The 22,864-nt window shown below is 40.1% G+C and overlaps 1 non-coding gene across 1 annotated transcript; it reads left to right on the top strand.

Annotated features, from left to right (window-relative positions):
• The first annotated feature begins 5,939 nt into the window (after positions 1 to 5,939).
• Positions 5,940 to 6,021, top strand: Trnas-gcu. Its single transcript has one exon. It is a non-coding gene; the product is annotated as a tRNA-Ser (tRNA).
• Positions 6,022 to 22,864: the final 16,843 nt, after the last annotated feature.

Here is a 22,864-nt window from a genome sequence, read left to right as displayed (position 1 = left end):
TGTTACAGAAAAACTGATTTCAATGGTCCCAGTGATTCTATTAATAAAACATCTTGAGGCCAACACTCTGAGCTGGCTTCTACAGCCTGAAGAACACCAATAATGGGAAAGGAAGCAGAACTACTGGAGAGCTGGCATGGAGAGTCTGGTTGCCTTTAAGAAAGGGGTAAACTGTGTGAACTTAGAGAAGTTGGATGAACCCAGACAGTAGCCAGAAAGGGATGTGTGTTTGCTCTCTTAGAACTTGGGTCATTGCTGGGAATTGTATTGTATTGTTAAGTGATTAACAAAATAAAATGTTGCCAGTGACATTCTAAGTAATCATCACCTCCTTCCTTCACACCCAGCTGGCCCAAGTTTACTGACTGCAGAAAAGAAAACCTCCAGTGCCCTAGAGAGCACCAAGCATTTGGATGCAAGTGGACCAAGCTGGCCTCTCTAGCCTGGCAGCTGGTCTTCTAAGTCAGTTGGTTTCCCAGTGAGTTCATTTGCTCTTCCGGGTCATCCTCAGGACTTTGCAGAGAACATACTTGTTCTTTCCCTGCTCTTCCTCCAGCCCCCCTCTTCTCACATGGTCCCCTCACCTTTCCCCTCCCCCTCCTCAGCACAAGCAAAGTAGGCTACCCCCTTGGCGAGGTCTGGGCAAGGCCAGTGCCGGGTTGGGCCACAGTCAGGAGGGACCAGCTGGATCTGCTGGACACTGAATTTCCGGAGGGGTAGGCACATAGAGGCTTAATTTTGTCTCTACTCTGGGGTCCTCCTTTGCTGTAAGAACTCCTTCAGCCAGTAACCTTTAAGATAACAGCCCACTTGGGTGTGGCCTCTTGTACTATAAATGCTGACATAAAATACATGCTTCCTCTCTCTTCCAGCTGCTATATTCGGCTTCTGATCCCCATTCATGCAGAAGACTGTGATCTGTGAGTCTAGCCCTTTATTATACTCAATTCTGAGCTAGCGTGAGATCATTTTAGTGTCCATGACTATCATTACTCCAGAGTCTTGACATCCAAATTGGCCTCTTCAAGAGACAAATGTTCAATTCCTAGGAATTGGAACCGTATCTCAAGTGAAACAAAGAATGAGATGAGTTGACTGCATAGGGCCAGAAGGACAGAGAGGAAGGCTGAGGCCATATGTGGCTAATATTGCAGTGAATTTATGGGATCACGACCTGCTGCAGCAGTGGAATACCCAGATTAACATTCCTGCAGTCCCAGAAACCCATGTTTCTGGGAAGGATATTTTAAGGTACTATATACAAAGGTCACCAGCCATTAATGCTGTACAAGAACACAAAACAACTAGCAAACCTTTAGAGGTACCAGCAGTCCTACCTTTAAAATGGTTAACTGAGAAACCAATATGGGTTAAACAATGGCCATTAACAGAAGAGAAACTGCAGGCTTCAGAACAGCTGGTACAGGAGAAACATTGAAGAATCAACCAGCCCTTGGAATTCTCCTGTATTTGTTGTTAAAAGGAAATCTGGAAAATGGACGATGGTGACATATCTAAGAGCTGTCAACAAAGCAATTAAAAACTCATGTGGAAAAGGTCTCTGAATTAATTTTAAAAGGAAAATTACAACTTCATAAACTAGCAGAAATAGGCCCAGCAGAAATTATAGTGCCTTTTACTACTGATAAAATATACACAATTATGGAAAGACAATGATCCTGGCTTGTGCTAATTTTTTAGGAGAGATTAATAACAATTATCCTAAAAGTGATAGAATTAACCTTATAAAGAAAACTACTTGGATTCTTCCCCAAATTGTATGTGATGTGCCAATAACTGGAGCCCATACATTTTATGCTGATGAAAATTAATCAGAAAAGGCAGGTTACAAATCAGAAGATTTAAGTAAGGTGGAACAAAGCCCTTATAATTTTGTCCAAACGACAGAGATATATGCTATTTTCATAGTACTAAGGAATTTTAAAAAACTTCTTGGTATAGTTACTGATTCTCAATACGCAGAAAGAGTTGTCTTGCATATTGAAAGTACTGAATTTCTACCAGATGATACAGAATTGACTTCATTATTCATTCAGGTTCAAGATATAATCAGGAATAGGCTTTGTCCCATATACATAACACACATCTGATCCCATACAGGTCTGCCAGGTCCTCTAGCACAAGGTAATGCTAATTATTGATTAGCACTAATGACCAATTATTGATTGGAAGTGTGCTGAAGGCCTCAGAATTTCATAGGAAACATAATGTCAATAGCAAAGGTTTAAAGAATATTCTATTATATGGCAACAAGCTCAGGAAATTATAAAGAGATGTCCTGCTTGCTCTTTCTATAACCAAACACCTCTACCTGCAGGGAGTAACCCAAAGGATACTCAAAGGAATGAAATCTGGCAGATGGATGTGTTTCAATTTGCAGATTTTGGATAATTAAATTATGTATACCACACCATTGATACTTATTCAGGTTTTCAATGGACAACTGCTTTGAGCTCAAAAAAGGCTGATTCAGTGATCATGCATTTGTTAGACATATGGTCATCATGGGTATACCTGCACAAATAAAGACAGAAAATGGTCCAGCATATGTATATAAGAAAATGAAACCATTTTTTTGCTTAATATAATATAAAGCATATTATAGGTATACCAAACAATCCTACAGGTCAGACAATTCAAGGTCAAATAAAACTATAAATAATATGTTAAAAAAGGGAGGGATGGAAAACAATCCCAGAAATAGATTGCATAATGTTTTATTACCCTTGAATTTTCTTAGCGCTAATGAGAAAGGAACAACATGTCAATCACCTTTTAGTTTTGTAAAGACAGTATGTATCTGGCTCAATATGAGGCCAGGCTGGCGAGATGCTAAGTGTTGTTTTGGGTTTAAAGATGTGTTGATGTAAAAGTTGAGGAAACATGTTTTACATAATTTTACAGTTAATGTTGGAGGATAGGAAAAATGTGTTTGTTCGTATGGAAAAACCTGCTTGTTTTTGATGTCTAAATAAAGACAGCTGGCGCTATTCAGAGCCAGCCACTCGTCTCAAACTCGTCTGGTAGTCAGATAATCCTTTTCTTTGCGCCGATGCTCCTTCCCATCTCAGGACCTAACCCAGACCACAACTGTAATTCCAACACTGAGAAGGTAGAGACAGGAGGATTAGAAATTCATAACCACCCCCCCACACACACTAAATAATTACTCAGTAAATGTTCAAGGCCAGTCAAGAATAAATGAGACCCTGAAATCTAAAAAAGAAAAAAAGAAAGAAAAAGTTTAACCAGAACTCTGGAGGTTGGGAAAACATAGGCAATGTCTACCTTCAAAGAGTAACTGCCATTCAAGCTCTCAAAGCCTTACATGTGAGTCCTCCAAAAGCAACGTTTTAAAGGGAGATGAAAGAGCCACGTAGGGAAGATGGATGCTGACAGTAGGGAGGAAGGGTGTTTCTTCCACGATTCATTCATGTGAAGACATTTTTCTCTGGGAAATGTCTCCAAGCACTAAGCAAAAAAATGGTACATGTGTTGATGTAATTTCTTACGGGAGATTTTTACCTCAGTGGAAATGCTGTTTCCAGCTTCAGCACGAGGTTAGCAAGCAAACTTTCTAAGGAAAACACATAGCCAGGTAAACCCCTGTGATCCCAGTACGCACAGAGGCTATGGCAGGAGGAGCACACATTTTAAACCTAGCGTAGTGAGGTGTGCAGGAGTGGGAAACAGCCTGAGCTGTAAACAGTACTAGAGTCTCATTAAGGACAAATGCACAGGTCTCTCATATTTCTGTAAGAATGTAAGTGATTTTTCTTCTCCTAAAAGTGATGTTAAGGGAGACTACTAAACATGTTTATAATTTCTTATACAAAATAAGTCAACTGCAGCACTAAAAATCAACATAGTTAAAATAACCCGTGAACATTGGATTATTAATTTAAGAATGCAATATTCCTTGCATTCTGAGTGCAAAGCGTGGCAACCATGAAGGTCTAATGGCAAGGCTGACCAGCTGGAAGCCCCCAAGCACCGACTGGCACCCTGGAAGCTACACCCTGGATCCAGCTGATTTGCATTTCCGGGTGAGTGAATATAGCTAAGATGTCCATCAGATTTATCTCTATTCAGTTCTTGGAGAACAGACAAGAGCAGTTCAACATAACCATGTCAGCTCCGGAAGGCCCTAAAACTTGGTACACACCACAATCCTCAATTCCTTTAACTTTACCTTGGGGAAGAATAGGAGAGCATCCGGGCGGTCTCCTGAGGTCTCGCATAAACTAGTACCTGAAGAAAAGTCTGGGTGCACCATGCATTGGAGCAGCCAGGAGTGACACTTCCACAGCCACCCATGCCTAAATTCCTGTGGTTCATTAGCTATTCTTCCTGATGAAGACAGACCAGACACACCCCCACCTCCATACTTGAAACTTTCACACGGGAAAGACCTGTCTCTGACAACTGACTTGGAGGGGAATGGACCTAGAGGAGGCCCTAGGAACTCAAGCCTAGGGTGACACAATAAAAAGCCTCCCATCATGTACTGGTGTGGGTAGGTACTATTCTAGTTTGGGGTTTATGATACAGCACTATTCTCAGTGCCTATTGGCCCTTTCTCCTCTGTTTTACTTTTCATTTGTTCAGAGGGTTTTTGTGACAGTTCCCACTTAATAACCAGGGCAGTCTTCCTGCCTCTGCCTGACAGAAAAAGCTTTTCTCTATTAAATTTTTTTTCTTAATAAACATAATTGCAAGTAATTGATTAGTATTTTATCTGTACTGTTAGTTTAGGTCATCAACAACACCCTCACACCAAACGGCCTGCACAATGATAATCATGTGCTCTCTAACTTTCTGAGAACTTTTTCTGATAACACACTTAACATTTATCACAATTTTATGCCTTTTTTGGTTTTGGGAGACAGGGTTTCTCTGTCTAACAGTTCTAGCTGTACTGGAAATCTAGAGACCAGGTTGGCCTTGAACACAGAGATCTGCCTGCCTCTGCCTCCTGAATGCTAGGGTTAAAGATGTGCCCCATCATTGCCCAGCTAATTTCAAAGATGGCCTCACTCTCATGCCAATCCTCCTGCCTCAGCTTCCCGATTGCTGGGATTATAGGTATGAGCCACTACACCCAGCCTGAATTTTTTTTCCTTTGGAAAACACTGATTATTAACTGAAAAGGTTTAACTAGTTGAAAATATCTGTTCACCTTATTGTAGTGCTAGGATTTTGAATTAACTTTAGTTGCTTCAGTAATTCAACAATTTGGGGGGGGGGGGTGCTTTGTTTTAGTGTTTTGTTATTGTTTTGTTTACTTACTTAACTTAGACACTGAAATAACCAGATGATGAATGCAAATATATTCTCCACCCTGCACCTGGAGAGACAATGACCTCTGTCAAACTTCAATAAGATTCTTTAGTTAACTGTGTAAGTTCCCAGTTGCACCAGCCTTGCCTTAGATACAGCTCCCCTTTCATTGCCTTCACCAAAGCCAATACAGCACTGCTTTTTAAAAGAAGTTCACACTGTCCTACCATAGGGTGATCAACACCAAATCCAGGGACCATAAAGTGGGGACAGGTAATGGTGGGGGGAAGCGAAGGAAAAGGAAACAAAGAGTCAGGTTAACCAGAAACAGAATTGGGAGAGGTTTTGTATGAAAAGCTAGAACGTTCCTTCCCTTGAATACAAACTCCAGCCAGGACTGAATGGAGCCAAGCCAAGGCCATTGCCTTGCCTGTCCAGTCCTGTGTGCCAGGCACTGGTTCAACCCATCAAATATGTGCCAAATAAGCTTGCTTCTCCTTTTGTTGTGGCTTTAAATTTCTTTTATGACTCAGACAATTTTGGAGATTTAGCTAGAGGAAGGCTATTAAAACAGTCATATGAAAGGTTCCTGGGACTCCTTCATGTGAGAGGAAATTGTAAGGAATAGCAGCTCACAGGATGAGGTGGCCGAGTGGTTAAGGCGATGGACTGCTAATCCATTGTGCTCTGCATGCATGGGTTCGAATCCCATCCTCATCGAGAACTGCCTAATGGTATTTTTTCATCAATTCCAACTGCCAAGTGTTCGAGGGTTTTGTTTTTACATTGGGGTTTAAATTTGTTTCAGACATTAGAGGGAATTGTAGACAATTGTTGAGGACCAGCCTTAAATGGATTCACATGTTCCAGGGTAGGAGTGTGAGGACTGGAATTATTAAGCAAAAAGGAACAAAGATAAGAAAGAATTAAGAGATAAAACACAGAATAGCATTGGGAGGGACTTTCAGTGAGTGCTGAACCGCCCTTTATTTTCCACAGGTGTTTTCTATAATACCCCACTCCAAAAGGGTAGTGGGGAGGCAACAGACTTCATCAACATGATCAAAGGAATAAATAGATCATCTCTGCCCTTTGGTCAAGATGGAGCTGATTCACCTCTATACTCAAAACACTAATTAACCACTCTACGTAGGGACCTCTTGTTTTGTTTATAGCCACTTGTGGTCAACAACTTTGAAAGAGCAAAACAAGCTCCAACTCTCTGACCTCTGGTCAAGGTGGAAGAACTCACATCTGTGGGCCCTGACAGATAGTGGGTATTCTCGTTTGATAACATTCTTTGTTCATCACCAGTTAAGTAATTCCCTCCAGTCTTTCCATCCTCTGTTACCACACTTGGTCTTTATCGCTGCTCTGAACTCAGTTTTGTCAGGCAGCTTACTTGATTTATTCCTCACAACTCCACTAAATTTTCATTTCCCACTAAGAAAAGAATGAAATGATTTGAAGACCACAAGAAAATACTGCATAACAACCTAAATGAACTTTTTTTAAAAATCATCTACAGAGTTATACTCGTGAAAATGTGTCTCAGCTGTGCATGGTGACAAAAACCTTTAATGCAAAGGAACTAGAACCACAGGTTCAAGGCCAGCCTGAGGCAACCTAGTGACTTCCAGGTCAGCCTCAGAAACATAGAAAGACTCAGCCTCACACACAAATGATAACAGAAACTGTGTGCATGTATACAAAAATCAAGCCAATCTTACTGCTACACTTTTTGGTAATTATATTTTATGATAACTTTATATTTAGTTATTTTTTTCACAGGATCTCACAGTGTTGCACAGGCTAGCTTTGAACTGCTGACTTACAGGATCTCCTCAATGCTGAATCTGGATACCTGACTCTGCTCATGTTGCTCTTTGCTACCATCTTTGTACACAGACCATGCCTTTGACAAGAACATGTTTCTTGTGTGTTTCTCTTAGAAATATCACAAACAGAAAAGCCCATTCTATTAAACAGTCCCTGTTAATACTGAAGATTTCCTCCTGAGGAAAATCAAAGAATATCAGCACTGCACAGTTTCTACTTGTGGCTTACTCTTACCTAATCTTCAAAGAGAAAATGAATTTCCTGTGTCCTCACATCTTTATTTTATTATTTCTATTTTGGGAAAGTACTGCATTCACACAATTCAGTCAAGGAAATGGAGACCAGAGAGCAGGAATTTAGGCAGGGAAAAGACAAAAAATAAATGAGGGGAAGCTGTAAAGTCATTGTCAAGCATACCTAGTGGGAGAGAGAGAGAGACTGCCTCTTGTGGGGGAAATTTGGCACATCAATAAAATAAAAATAAAGAGTGACTGAAACTGTAAATGGCTGGTGCCGGAGTTAGCAGAAATCAGGTGAGTGTCAGAGTGCCAGGCTTAACTGACAGGATATTGATGCCAGTCTGGCCAGCACAGAGCCTCAGACTCAGGACGAAAGAAAGAAAAAAGGCTGAGTAGATGCTTGCTGTACCTAAGTTGACAAAGAACACCCAGAACCTATGGAATCCCAGTGCTTTATAAACAGGACCTCGGGGCTTGCTGGACAGCCAATCAAGGTTCAGTAAGATGTTTTGTCTCCTAAAACAAGGGGAAGAGTGACTGAGAAGACACCTGATGTGACCTCTGGCTTACACACACACACATAAACACACATACACACACATAAACACACACATACACACACACACATAAACACACATACACACATATAAACACACACATACACACATACATATAAACCACTTACACACATATAAACACACACATACACACACATATATATAAACCACCTACACACGTATAAACACACACATACACACATATATATAAACACACATACACACATATAAACATACACATACACGCATATATATAAACCACATACACACATATAAACACACACATACACACACACACATATATATAAACCACCTACACACGTATAAACACATACATACACATACACACACACACACACACACACACACACACACACTATAAAATAGCTAAAAGATAGAATCCCTAACTGCAAAGATCCGCTAGCTCTCTGGCTGGTGGAGAAGGGCAAGTAGACTGGTGCAATCCAGCTGGTGCCAGTACAGGTACTACTCCACACCTGCAGCGGATCCTGCCACTGGTGCCAGTACAGGTACTACTCCACACCTGCAGCGGATCCTGCCACTGGTGCCAGTACAGGTACTACTCCACACCTGCAGCGGATCCTGCCACTGGTGCCAGTACAGGTACTACTCCACACCTGCAGCGGATCCTGCCACTGGTGCCAGTACAGGTACTATTCCACACCTGCAGCAGATCCTGCCACCTTAGACCCGCACTATCCTTTTTGCTACAGATCTAATGCCTTGGTTTTCCCTTCTTCCTGTTCTCTGGGTGTCCTGATTAGTTTTATGTCAACTTGACACAAGCTAGAGCTAAGTGGGAAGAGAGGGACTTGTAACTGAGAAAACACCTGAAGTATCTATCTATGTTTCTAACAGAGCATGCTTACACAACTTCATTGAAAGTCAAGTTAGCAGTACGTAGAGATTTTATGAACGCACATAATCTTTCATTTCTTCTATAGTATCCTAGAGATGAATTCACATGTGTGTAGCATGATATATGCTTGAAACTACTTAGTTCAGCATGCTTACAAATATGAAAAGGACTGAACTCTCCTAGTTGCCCATATCTGCTTAACGAATACTGCACATCCATGAAAAGGAAATGAACAAGGCCAATGTGCTGCCCACTTAACTCTAGGGTGGCACCTGCCTGAGCTCTGTAGTTAACCTGCTTAATGAACACACATACGCTACTTGCAGAGCCTAACCAACTGTCAGTGAGACATTTGAGAAGTTTCCCACAAATATGAAAATCATGCTTACTTGCTACAAATAGATGTCCAGATTGGAAGAGGATAACGTGTTCCCTACCATCTCCGGGTCTAACCGTGATTGGGTCCCTACTCCTGTTACACAGTCGTCAAGAAGTTTGTAAGGAGGTTTTGCAAGTGAGCCTGGCGTGTTGTAGAAAGCAGTGAGGACTTAGCTAGTGCTCTTAATGGCTGCCTACATATGTGGAAGAAAATGAAGAAAAGCATGGGCCTGTTTAACACCCTTGGGAGAGTAGGTTGGAGAGACTAGCTAAAGAAATGTATAGAGCTCCAGGTTTTTAAGTAGCGTTAAAATACATCATGGAACCTCCACCAGTACACGAACTGCCTTCTCACGGTTGAAATTGCCATGTTGGGAACAACAGGGACAGGCTAGTGATGCTCCTGCTGTGAAAAAATTCACCAAAGACCAGAGATAGAGAAGAAGGTTTTAAAAAGATGCGGCAAAGCCTTGGTGGACCAGTTCTTGGAGAAATGATCACACCACTGGGAGGGAAAGTTCTTCCTACAGGAGTTTTTTAAAAAACAGTTGTTCTGTCTTCTTGTCTGAGACACTTACGTGGGTGAGGTTCATATGCAAGCGGTCAAGCAGACATCATCCATTACTTTGCTAAGGAATGAGTTTTACAATGTTTTCAACCCAATGGCCCGGGCTGGCTGTGCAAGGCACTGGGGCCAGTGGGGGTCAGACTTAAGATCTGAGCCCACTCAAAATCAACAGTGGAATTCTCTCTCTATAGTGCTTGTCTGAATTCCATAAAAGAAAAGCAGCCAGAGTTTAAAATGTACTTTTTGTGGTCCTCGGAGGCAGCGGGGGCCTTACTCCGAGGCCAGTCTGCTTTGAAGCAGAAGCAGCTTTGTCCCTGGGTGAGACCAGTGCAGTCATGCATATCAGAACATGTCCACGGCAATAAACAATGGGATTCTGTTTAAACAAAACACTGTTTACCCTATCCAGTGCCACTACTCCGGTTGACACAATAAAATTATGAGTAACAGTAATTATGTTCTCATGAAATAGTGTTTATTTAATTGGTTTTGCCTTGGTTTAGTAGAGTTCCTAAGGACCCTTATGGTTTTTGCAGCACAATGAGAGAAAGAAAGGAACAGAGGTGGGAGGGGAAACTGAGAAGAGAGGATGATGATGAGAACATCATGCACAGGCCATATGGACTCTTACTTCTACCAATAAATGTAACATGTATGAAGGATTAAAGATGTCTAAGACACAGTACATGAAGTGAAAGCATTAACATGAGGTGGAAGGAAAAGCTAAGTAACAAAATGTCAGAAAGATAAAAACAAAAATCCAACCTAACAGTGGCAGCAGCTCCCACAGATGACAGGACTGACGAGGGATGGGGATGTTCTGACTTTGATTTTACTGATTTTTGGCATTGTCCAGAGTTTTTTGAACCATAAAGAATGTGTTTTTTAATGTGGTTTTAAATCTAAAATAGGCATTTTTCAATATGTTAATGATACTTGTCTTATCAGTGATTTGGCTTAAAGTTCATATGTATTGCATATATTAATGAAATCAGATTATGAGATTCATTACTTTTAGGAACTGGATGCCAGGAAAGCCCAAGCTGGTTTCTTTGTGACCAGGAAGAGGAAGAACACTGAGATTGGTAGTCCTAGATCTGACCGTGAGTGTCTCAGTTGGGTCCACTCATGAAAACTGGCCAACTAGCCTTCTCCCCAAGCCTTCATTCCCACCATGCCCAGGTAATTGCACCAGGTCCCACATCATTGTCCCATGCTGGTTCCTCATATAGTGAGTTTCTGAGGAAGAAAAAGCTGAGGAGCAGCATGAGGAAGGAGAGGGGGTGCTTTGTAGTCTTAGTAGGGCAAGGCAGTGCACTTCCTTTGTGTGGATGTAACAGCTGTCTAAGCATTTGGGTGGACTGGTTTCTCAAGAGCAACAAATGAGCAAATGGACACCTCAAGGATTTGGAAAATATATATAATTTTTAGATAACTACCCAAACTCTAATAAGAAAACACACAGAGTTTGTAAAAATATGATATCTTTTTGTGGATTTTTTTGTTTTTTTGGTTTTTTGTTTGTTTGTTTGTTTGGCTTTTTTTTGGTTTTTGAGACAAGTTCTCATGTATCCTAGACTGACTTCAAACTGACTATGGAGCTGAGCTCCTGCCTCCACCTCAGAAACACTGGGAGCACAGTTCTGTAATACCACACCTGACTTTTCTGTGTTTAACTCTTAATCGAGAAAGAAGACAGAAACTTGCCACATTCAAACTCCAGCATCTTGGATTGACTGGTGTTCTAACCAAGCAAAAAGTATGAGTAGACACAAATGCAAAAACATCTTTTTGGTTTGTTTGTTTATTTGTTTGTTTTTGTTTTTTGAGACAGGGTTTCTCTGTAGCTTTGGAGCCTGTCCTGGAACTAGCTCTTGTAGACCAGGCTGACCTTGAACTCACCGAGATCTGCCTGCCTCTGCCTCCCGAGTGCTGGGATTAAAGGTGTGAGCCACCCCTGCCCATCTGCAAAACCATCTTCCTATGGTCAGTGAGCCACTTAGTTTTATTATCAACTTGATACTAGAATCCAGGAGACTCAAGGAGGGATTATCTAGACTAGGTTGGCCTGTGGGCTTCTCTACAAGGGATAATCTGGGTTGTGTTAATCACGGTATGAAGACTCACCCTTTGTGGGTGGCACTATCCCCTAGGAAGGGAATTCTGAAGTCTAAGAGTGGAGAACTCTAGCTGACACCTGGCAGGCAGGCATTGATTCTTTGCTCTCTGCTCCTGACTGTGGATGTGATATGACCAGCTGCTTCAAGTTCCCGCCACCCCGAGCTCTCCACAATGACAGGCTGTAGCCAAACAAACCCTTTCTTCTATGAGCTGCTTTAGTCAGAGTAGTCTATCACAGACACATAAAACTCACAAAAAAAACAAGTCATCTGGAACAAGTTTCTGTGATAGAAATTATTGAAATGTGCAGACAGGACATAAAACTGACTGAAAAAAAACTTTGCTCAGATGAATCTGCTAAATTTACTTTTGACTATCATGAGAAAAACAAAGATGAATTAAGAGACAAAGTAGTTGCCTAAGTTTCTTGGTAAATGAAGTCCTTATTGATCTTTAGGAAGATGATGGCACAGATTGGATTGAAGGAGAGCAATAGCATCCTAAAGCTGTAAGAAACCTATAAGCATAATCTTTACAATTAACAAACTTCTCGTTGAGGTTTTAGATAACAAAATGTTTAATCTCCAGTATGCATTTCCAGAGTATCCACATAACACTTCTTACTCATATAAGCATATGCTCACAATCTTAAGAGGTAAGTTATAAACCCTATTTCTATTTTCCAGTAAAGAAAGAGGCAGATAAAACCTTTTATAGTAATACCCATTCCTTGCCAAGATAAAGAAGAAATCTAGCTGGGTCTGGTGATATCAATTCAATCTACAATTCCAGCTACAGAGGTTGAGGAAGGTGGATCAATAGTTCAAGGCCAACCTGAGAGCATGGGCTATAGAAGCCAATTCAAGGCCTGCCTGGCCAGCTTGGTAAGAAGTATGGTCCAAACTCAAAATAAAAAGCAAAAAGAGGCATAAGGACAGCTCAGTGGTAGAACACTTCAGATACTTATGTTCCTTGGCCAAATCCCAGCACTAGAAAATAATTTTAAGTGAGAAAAAGAAGAAATTTAGAAGGGCCACTCACTGAAAGGTTTTACCATTCTACCTGAGTAAGGAAAAGTACCATAACCAATTTCTTACGCAAATAGGAGACAGGAAAATGGATAAGTTAGTTCATGTTGTGGGATAATCTTTTTGTACACTGTGAAGATATGACTTTGCCAAGGTGCCTTCTCATTGATTTTCTTGAGGAGCTGAGTGGCCAATAGGTAGGCAGGAGAGGATAGGCAGGATTTCCAGGGAGAGAGAAAAGGAGGAAAAATCCAGGTGCATAGATTTTGCCTGCAGACTGGGACCACATCAGATCATACCAAGGAGAGGTAAATGTCCTACACGGCAGACTGTATATTAAAAAATATAGGTTGTTACAAGAGCTAGTTGGAAACAAGCCTAAGGTAAAGGCCAAGCTTTTATAATTAATAATAAGTCTCCATGTTGTTATTTGGGAGCTGGCAATCCAAAGATAGTTCAACAAGAAAGTTTGCTACACATTCAGGCATTGAAGTACATTCATTTAATCCAAGTACTCAGATCTCGGTAAATTCAATGCCAGTCTGGTCTACATAGTGAGTTCCTGCCTAGCCAGGGCCACACAAAGGACCAGATTCTAAATAAATAAACAAACAAACAGATAATAAATAAACGAATGAATAAATAAATAAATAAATAAATAAATAGAGAAAGAAAGGAACAGAAGAAAATAGATAGGTTGTCTAAATTCAGTTGGAAGAGTCAACCAGTCAACACAAAATTCCTAAAACTTATTTAGTAAAACATGCAAAGTAGCAATTTTTTTTGTGCTTTATAAGTCCATCCCAGTGTCTGGAATAGTAGACTCCAAAAACACTTTTCTATATTTCCCTCTTTGGCAGAAAGGCTTTGGGGTCAAATGCCTCAAAGAAGCAAAGGGCTTCTTTGTTAATGGAAGTCACATTGCCCCAAGTTTCCTGATTTGTAAAAGGCCTTCACAAACATTCAAGCAATAGCTAAGCAAATTAAAGACCAAAGAAAAGTAAGTCAAGAAGCCCATAAAGAATTTTGAAGTTTCAAGGTTATAAGCAAATATTTTTTAAAGTATTTTATTGTCTCATAACTTATTTTAAATCTGCTTGACTTTTATATCATGTCTCAGCTTGGCTTTAAGCAGGTGGACCTGGAAAAATATTAAAGGAGAAGAGAAATTGCCTAGTAGCTTCATGAAGATAGTATAAGTAAGAAAAATAAATAAATGCTAGACGATTTCATGGATAAGTCTAAAAAAGTTTGGAAGGCTAAGTTAATTTTAATAAGACAGAAATGAAGGCAATGAAGGATTATAGGGAATTATTAAAGGGAGAGTCTTTAAGTTTTGAAGCCAGAGACTTCAAAGCAGGTTTTTGAGCAAACAAGAACAGCATGCTGATAATTTACTAAAGTCTGATGTCATTTCACAAATGACTGACACTGTCTTCTGAGGTATAAGAAGAAAACCACGATGATTGGACTGAACTATTTGAGTTATCATTTAAAAAACCTTACTTCTTACAATCAACTCACTGCACTGAGCCCTGACTGCCCAGGTTTGCCTGTGAGCACTTTCCACCCAAGATTCTCAACCTGCTTCCTAGCAGACATGTTTTCTCCACTGGGGTTAATACAACTCACCCATCACTTACTGTTCTTCTACTTTCAACCCATAGGCCAGTTTTGAAGGCATAAATAATAATGACTATTTGATGTGAAGCTTCTGACCTGGAGGAAGTTTGATTAGCTGACACAAGTCTTGAGTGAGTTTGATACAAAGAGGAGAGGGATACCCAATGTGTGCTAAAATTGGCTAGGCTCAAGGTATGGAAAAAGTGAGAAACAGGATGTTGAGTGTGATCATCTATTTTCATTGTTAACTTGACTGGATTTTAAATCCCCTAGGAGACACAGTTCAGGCAAGTCTGTGAGAGGGAATCCAGAGAGCTTTCATCCAGGAGAGAAGACCCAGCCTGAATGTGGGCAGCACCATCCCAAGGCCCGAGGTCCAGAAATGAATTAAAAGGGTGAAGGCATAAGTCACAAACAATGCCACACCAATTCGGGGTTATGATTATTAGGGTGGTATTTATTTAAAGGGGAAAAAACTTACAGATCACTGTCCCAGGCAACAGCCCTCTTCGCAACCAGGAAAGGAGTCTAGTCGCAGGCGGAGCAGGAAGTGAAGAGAGAGAGAAGAGGGAAGTGGCTGCTTTTTTAAAGGGAGAGAAACCACGCCCCAGTGGGCTGGTACCTCAGCGGTGATAGGCTGGAGGAGTGGGAGGACCTCCCGCAACACCTCCCCCTTTTGTTTAAATAAGAGAGTTCTAAACCTACTATGAAATTATATACAATAAGTACAAATATCCTATTCTAACTAGCTTAGGTCTTGTATAATAAATAACTTGGCCAAGTCATGACAGAAAGTAACTACATTTATATAGTCTTCAATCCCATCGAAGATCTGAGAAGGGAAATAATGTTACCTGGGTAATTAGGAAGTTCAGTAAAACAACTTCCAAAACATGCAACAAATTACAGAGACAACTAGCTACCTGGGCAATCACCCAAAGTCACATTAGCAGCGTTGAAGCAACCAACTTTGGCTAAGGCCTAACATAACTGACATACCATTTTCTAAGGCAAGCAACTTTTCAAAACTATCTTACCCTGTCTTGGCAGGATATGACAGTCCTGTTTTATCCATTGATGCATGCTCTGTATCTTTGTCAGTTGTTGAGGTATGGGCATTTCTTTGCCCAAATGCCAGTTCTGCCAAAAAGAAAGGCTCCAGGTGGAGTGTCTTTGGTGCTCAACATTCTCTCAGAAATAGAGTGGTGTTGCCAGGAGCAATTGTGTCTCACTACCACAAAACTCTGAGTTAGATTAAAGGCCATTTTCTAAAGCTCTTTGAAGAAGTTGAAGATTATCTATCTATACTGAGTATAATCTCTATATATCTAAAGAACCTGATTAGTCTATTATAAATGACAAACTTAGATGACTATTAGTCTATATAATTCTCAATATCTATCTAACTTAAAGACTAAGACAATAAACGACTGTGAAACAAATGAGGACAATGACCTCCAAATATAAACAATGTACAAATAAACATTGCAGTAGGTAAATATATATCAATACACAATCATTATATAAGTATCTTAATCAGAGGTAGAAATGTACACTGCAATATGGTAAATATATACAATATATATATATATATATATCAATACAATATATGTCAATACATAAAAAAATGTTTTAAACAGAGGTAGAAACATGCATGCGTACAATAGTCAATATAATTTAACTTTGTATCAATATACAAGAATCTATAGCAATGTATTTGTCTAAAAACAGTAACTCACAATTACAAATCTATTATCCCATCATCCCTCTTTTTTTTCTTTCAAAATGATCCCTGAGCGTATAAAATTCCTCCCCCAACCCTCATTCGTATACTAATTATAATCGACCCCTAAATGATGTCCCTAAACCCAAGGGCAAGTTTTATTGGGAAAGGGGACATCGTCCTCTAGAATTACTTCCAGCTGTCATGGGGGCGACGTTCTTTCTGGGGGATCCTGTGAAAGTGAAATGATGGTTAAATTTCAAGATCAATGTCTTTTAAAATTGCCAATAGTCTCTGAGTATTTTGTGCAGGTCTGGCCAAAATGTTGTATAAGATGTGCACCATTTCAGCTAACCAAGTTGGAACTGTCTTGTGCAGCTGGTACCAAAAGCAGGTCTTGTAGTAGCGCTATCAGTATCATGACGTCATATCAACCAGGTGGAGTTGTTGTTATGGGGCCCCATCTTCTTCCTGGAAACTTCAAATGTCACTTCAGGAAAAACTCATTGTTCATTATGAAAAACTTAAACATTAATCATATAGACATATATAGACATATATATATATATATTCAATGAAAGACATGATAGATATATTCAATGAAAAGTATGATAGATATGAAGAAAAGCAAAGATGTTTTCTAAACTCATATTTCTTTCTGTCCCATATCATGGCTCTTGACATGAGACAGAAACTCCAGAAACTCTGGGTTTTTCTCTTACTAACAGGCTTGGAATTGGAGAGGGACTGAGCCAGAGTCCAACTTCAAAACCAGCTTTATAAATTTAGAAATATGGTTTAATATTACTTACACAATCCATTCAGTTGTCTTGATATTTCCTATTGGGCAGGTATTTTTCCATCTGTCAGTATCCAAACATCCAGGGTCCCTTGAATTTCTCAAAGATGAGTGTTTTCCTGTGGAGATAAGAACAGAACCCTGCCCCCATTCTATGTTTTTCTTACCACCTGTATGAATATCATCATTGTGGATGAGTTGTCATTTCTCCTTTCCAAGAGGTTTCTCCTCTTCAAATCGAAACTTTATTAATTTTGATGGTATCCACAATTTTTCTTCTCCTGTGGAAACAAGAGCAAAACCCCTTCCCCAACGTAGCACATCTCCTGGCTTCCACTGAGAGGTCAGCACATCTTTGAAATAAATCGGTTGATTTAGTTCAGCAGACTTTTCCATTATCCAATGTCTTTCTGCTGCTGTCGTTCCTTTCTCATTAGCGTTAAGAAAATTCAAGGTTAATAAAGCATTATGTAATCTATTTCTGGGGGTATTTTCAGTCCCTTTCTGTTTGTTCAGCATATCCTTTATAGTACGATTTGATCTTTCTATAACTGCCTGACCTGTAGGATTATTTGGTATACCTGTAATGTGTTTTATATTATAATAATCAAAAAAGCATTTCATTTTCTTAGATACATATGCTGGACCATTATCTGTCTTTATTTGCGCAGGTATACCCATGATGGCCATAACTTCCAATAAATGTGTGATTACTGAATCAGCCTTTTCTGAGCTCAGGGCAGTAGCCCATTGAAAACCTGAATACGTGTCTATGGTGTGGTGCACATATTTTAATTTACCAAATTCCATAAAGTGGAACACATCCATCTGCCAGATTTCATTTCTCTTAGTACCCTTTGGGTTACTCCCTGCAGGCAACGGTGTTTGATTATAGAAAGAACAAGTAGGGCATCTCTTTATAATGTCCTTAGCTTGTTGCCAAGTAATGGAAAATTCTTTCTTTAGGCCTTTACTATTGACATGATGCTTCTTATGAAATTCCGAGGCCTGCAACACACTTCCAATCAATAATTGATCAATCTCAGCATTGCCTTGGGCTAGAGGACCAGGCAGACCTGTATGGGACCGGATGTGTGTTATGTACATCGGACAAAGCCTGTTCCTGATTATGTCTTGTACCTGGATAAACAATGAAGTCAACTCTGTGTCATCTGGTATAAATTCAGCGGTTTCAATATGCAAGATAACTCTTTCTGCATATTGTGAATCTGTAACTATATTAAGAGGTTCTTTAAAATCCCTTAGCACCATAAGAATGGCATATAATTCTGCCTTCTGGACAGAATTATAAGGGCTTTGTTCCACCTTACTCAATTCATCTGACTTGTAACCTGCTTTCCCTGATTTATTTGCATCAGTATAGAACGTACGGGCTCCAGTTATTGGAGCATCACGTACAATTCTAGGAAGAATCCAAGAAGTTCTTTTTATGAGATTAAGTCTATCACTTTTGGGATAGTTGCTATTAATTTCTCCCAAAAAGTTAGCACAAGCTCTTTGCCACGGTTCATTGTCTTCCCATAACTTTTTTATTTCTTCAGTAGTAAAAGGCACTATAATTTCTGTTGGGTCTATACCTGCTAGTTGACGAAGTCTCAGCTTACCTTTTATAATTAATTCAGAGACCTTTTCCACATAAGTTTTTAATTTTTTACTTGGTTTATTAGGTATAAATATCCACTCTAAAATAATATCTTCCCTCTGCATTAGAATCCCTGTAGGAGAAATTCTAGAAGGCAATATGACTAGGATGCAGCTAAGATTTGGGTTCACCCTATCCACATGTGCCTCCTGTAATTTTTCCTCAATCATTGTCAGTTCCTTTTCTGCTTCAGCTGTCAGTTCTCTTGGACTATTCAAATCTTTATCACCATCTAAGGTTTTGTTTAAATGAACTATTAGATCAGGTGTTATCCCAACAGCTGGTCGTAGACTGGAAATGTCTCCTAACAATCTTTGGAAGTCATTAAGAGTCTTTAACCGGTCTCTCCTAATTTGTGCCTTTTGCGTTTTAATTTTCTCTAACCCTATTCTGTAACCTAGGTAATTAATAGAATTTCCTCTTTGAATCTTTTCAGGGGCAATTTGTAATCCCCACCTAGGCAAGACTTTCTTTACTTCTTCAAACATCCTTTCTAAAGTATCTTTATTTGAATCAGATAATAAGATGTCATCCATGTAATGATAAATGATGGACTTGGGGAATTGTTTACGAATTATTTCCAATGGCTTACTTACAAAATATTGGCACAGTGTAGGACTATTGAGCATACCCTGTGGGAGGACAGTCCACTGATATCTCCTATTAGACTGAGAATTATTATAAGTAGGCACTGTGAAGGCAAATTTTTCTCTATCCTTTTCTTGTAACGGTATAGTGAAAAAACAATCTTTCAAATCAATAACTACAAGAGGCCATCCTTTTGGTAACAGAGAGGGCAAAGGAATTCCAGATTGTAGTGGGCCCATAGGTTGAATTACTTTGTTGACAGCTCTTAGATCTGTCACCATTCTCCATTTACCAGATTTCTTTTTTACAACAAACACAGGAGAATTCCAAGGGCTGGTTGATTCTTCAATATGGTGAGCATCTAGTTGCTCTTGCACCAGCTGTTCCAATGCCTGTAGTTTATCTTCAGCTAGAGGCCATTGTTTGGTCCATATTGGCTTCTCAGTTAGCCATTTTAAAGGTAGGGCCGTTGGTACCTCTAAAGGTTTGGTATTTGCTGTATGTTCTTGTACAGCCTGAATGGCTGGTGACCTTTTTCCATAATACCTCATCATATCCTTCCCAGAATTATGAGTTCCTGGAAATACAGGAATGTTAATCTGGGTATTCCATTGCTGTAGCAGGTCATGGCCCCATAAATTTATGGCAATATTGGCTATATATGGCCTTAGTCTTCCTATTTGCCCTTCGGGCCCTATGCATTCAACCCATCTTGTGCTTTGTTTTACACGAGATAGGGTTCCAATTCCCAGGAACTGAACATCTACCTCTTGAAGAGGCCAATTCGGATGCCAAGATTCTGGGGTAATGATACTTACATCCGCACCTGTGTCTAATAAGCCTTCAATAAAAGTGCCATTTATACAGACTCTTAGCTTTGGTCTTTGATCATTAATAGAAGTCTGCCAAAATATACGTTTACTCTGTCCTATTGGGTTTTTTGACTCATCCTCCACACGTAATTCTTCATTTAGACCAGTATTACTTTTTACAGCAGAAATTGGAGCTTTTAATTTTCTTGGTGAGGCACGTTCTCCACTGTGACTGGGAATGACTGGGCCACTGTTGGCTTGGGGGCCTGCGAGAGGCCCCCCAAGGAGTTTCCCGATGATATCGGATTGCCCTGTCTGTCTGTTGTTGACCTACATTCGTTGGACCAATGCCTGCCTTTACCGCATCTCCTACATATACCTGAAGGCCGAGGTCTCCTATTTTTGTCATTCCCAGAAGAGATATTATTCCTAGAAATTCTTTGCCTGCAATTCCTTTGCAAATGTCCTAATTTACCACAATTAAAACACCTGGCAGTTTGATGTCTCCTCATTGCTTTGGAAATCGCTTCTCCTACCCAAGATTCATCATTATAGCTAAACGTCTCAACATTCATCGTATGCTGAATCCATTCATCCATAGGTGCTGATCTAGACTTTAAAGGCCCAATTATCTTTTTGCATTCTATGTTTGCATTCTCAAAAGCTAGAGATTCAAGAAGTATTCGTCTAGCTTCTGGGTCTGTTACCCCTATGTCCAGAGCCTTAATTAATCTTTGCAAAAAGTCAATAAAGGGTTCTCTCTGTCCCTGCCTAATTCTGGTATATGATTCAACCCTTTTTGCTGGATCTTGTATCCTATTCCAAGCATTTAAAGCTGCTTGGTGACATAGACACAGTACTTCATCATCATAAAGAGCTTGGACCTGTGGATCAGCATATTCTCCTGCACCAAGAATTTGATCTTGGGAAACCTCAATACCTTTTGCTCTTCCTTGCTGTTCCATATGTTTGGATTCTTCTCTGAAATAAATTCCAAACATCAAGGAAGGTCCATTATCTAAAACTGCAGACACTAACTGATGGAAATCATGGGGAGTAGCTCTAGCATTAGAAGCCCAAGTCCTTATCATTTCCTTTACATATGCATTGTGCAAGCCAAAATTAACAACAGCTTGCTTAATTTCTTTCAGATCATTCATTGCTATTGGCGTCCATCTAGCTTCTCTGACTCCCTTTGAGCCTTTAGAAGTTGATGCTTTTTCAGAATTAAGTATAGGGTATGTCGCTAGAACCCTGGGTAAGCCAGTTCTAATAGCTGGTGGAGGCCTTGTATCCTGTCCTTGTGCCTCCTTCCTCTGTTCACCAGCTGCAATAATTTCCCCAATCTTTTCAAATCTTTTTATCATTGTCTCTCTTAAATCCTGAATCTCCTGACCTGTATATATTTCCAGTGATTTCACTGAGGTATCAATTTTTTGGTCCCCATTCTGCACCTGTGATTCCAAAGCTTTAATTTTTTCCTTCAAAGATAACATGTCCTCCTTAAACTTTTCTTGTATATCATGTAGATTCCCATCTTGGAGGTACATTCTGTCTGTTACCTTATCAAAACTTTGTGATAAAGTCTGAACGTCAAATTCAACAGCCTGAACCCTTTCAGGTAACTTTCTAATACCCTTGGATATGGAATCAATTTTGTCTGTCATAGTATCCACTTGTTCAGATAACCTCTGATTTTCAATAATTTTAATCCTGTCAATTAGTTGTTCATTATTAGTTCATAAAGATTCTATCATTCTTAGGAGTGCCATATTCTTCTGTTCATTATTAGTACGTAAAGATTCAATCGTTCTTAGTAGTGCCATATTCTTCCTTAATGATAGAATATGGAAAAGAAAACTGAAGGCTAGTAACAAGCAAATTAAGGTATCCCCATAATCATATAAACCTTGTATGATGTAATTCATTGTATTAGTAAATATAAATTTACTAATCCATTGTATTAGTGAAAACAAAGCAGTAAAATTTGCGTTAGAAACAAAAACTGCAATATTACCTATTATCCAGCAGGTGGCGCTGTTGCAGAGTCGCGGTGAAAACATGGTCCTGTTTCAGTGCCTTAGTAGATGTTAAAAACTGGAAAATGCAAGTTTCTCAACAAAGTAAATGTAATTAAATCAATTCCTGAGACGGAACCAGAAACCCAGAATCCAGGGGTAGAGAAGAGCAATCTGGAAGCCGCTTATGCCTCCACGTGACAGAGTCACCCTGAGGGGTTGCAGCTTTCAGCAACCACGTGCTCTGGTTCGTGCCACTTAAGAGCTGTACTTGCAAGGGAGATTTAAAAATGACTCAGAAAAGAGCAAACCACGCGGCCAGAGACTACGCGGGCCTGTGGAGTTTAAATCCACGTGGGGAGTCCAAGGCCGCTGGCGGCTGAGGAAGGGGAGGGCTCCCGCCAAGCCGAACTAGAGCCCGCCAAGCCCGCGGCTGCCAAGCTGAACTTGTGCCCGCCAAGCCCGCAGCCGCCAAGCCGAACTTGGGGCCGCCAAGCCGAACTCGCGGCTGCGAGTGGGGAAATGAGAGGTTCTAAAACCAAACGTTGGGTGCCCCACGTTGGGCGCCAAAATGAAGGCGTAAGTCACAAACAATGCCACACCAATTCGGGGTTATGATTATTAGGGTGGTATTTATTTAAAGGGGAAAAAACTTACAGATCACTGTCCCAGGCAACAGCCCTCTTCGCAACCAGGAAAGGAGTCTAGTCGCAGGCGGAGCAGGAAG

This window comes from Microtus oregoni, unplaced genomic scaffold, assembly GCF_018167655.1.
Source record: "Microtus oregoni isolate MIOR12 unplaced genomic scaffold, Mior012 000115F_ref0000277, whole genome shotgun sequence".
Lineage (NCBI taxonomy): Eukaryota > Metazoa > Chordata > Mammalia > Rodentia > Cricetidae > Microtus > Microtus oregoni.
Note: the sequence above shows the minus strand (reverse complement) of the source record. Positions and strands in the feature narration are given on the sequence as shown.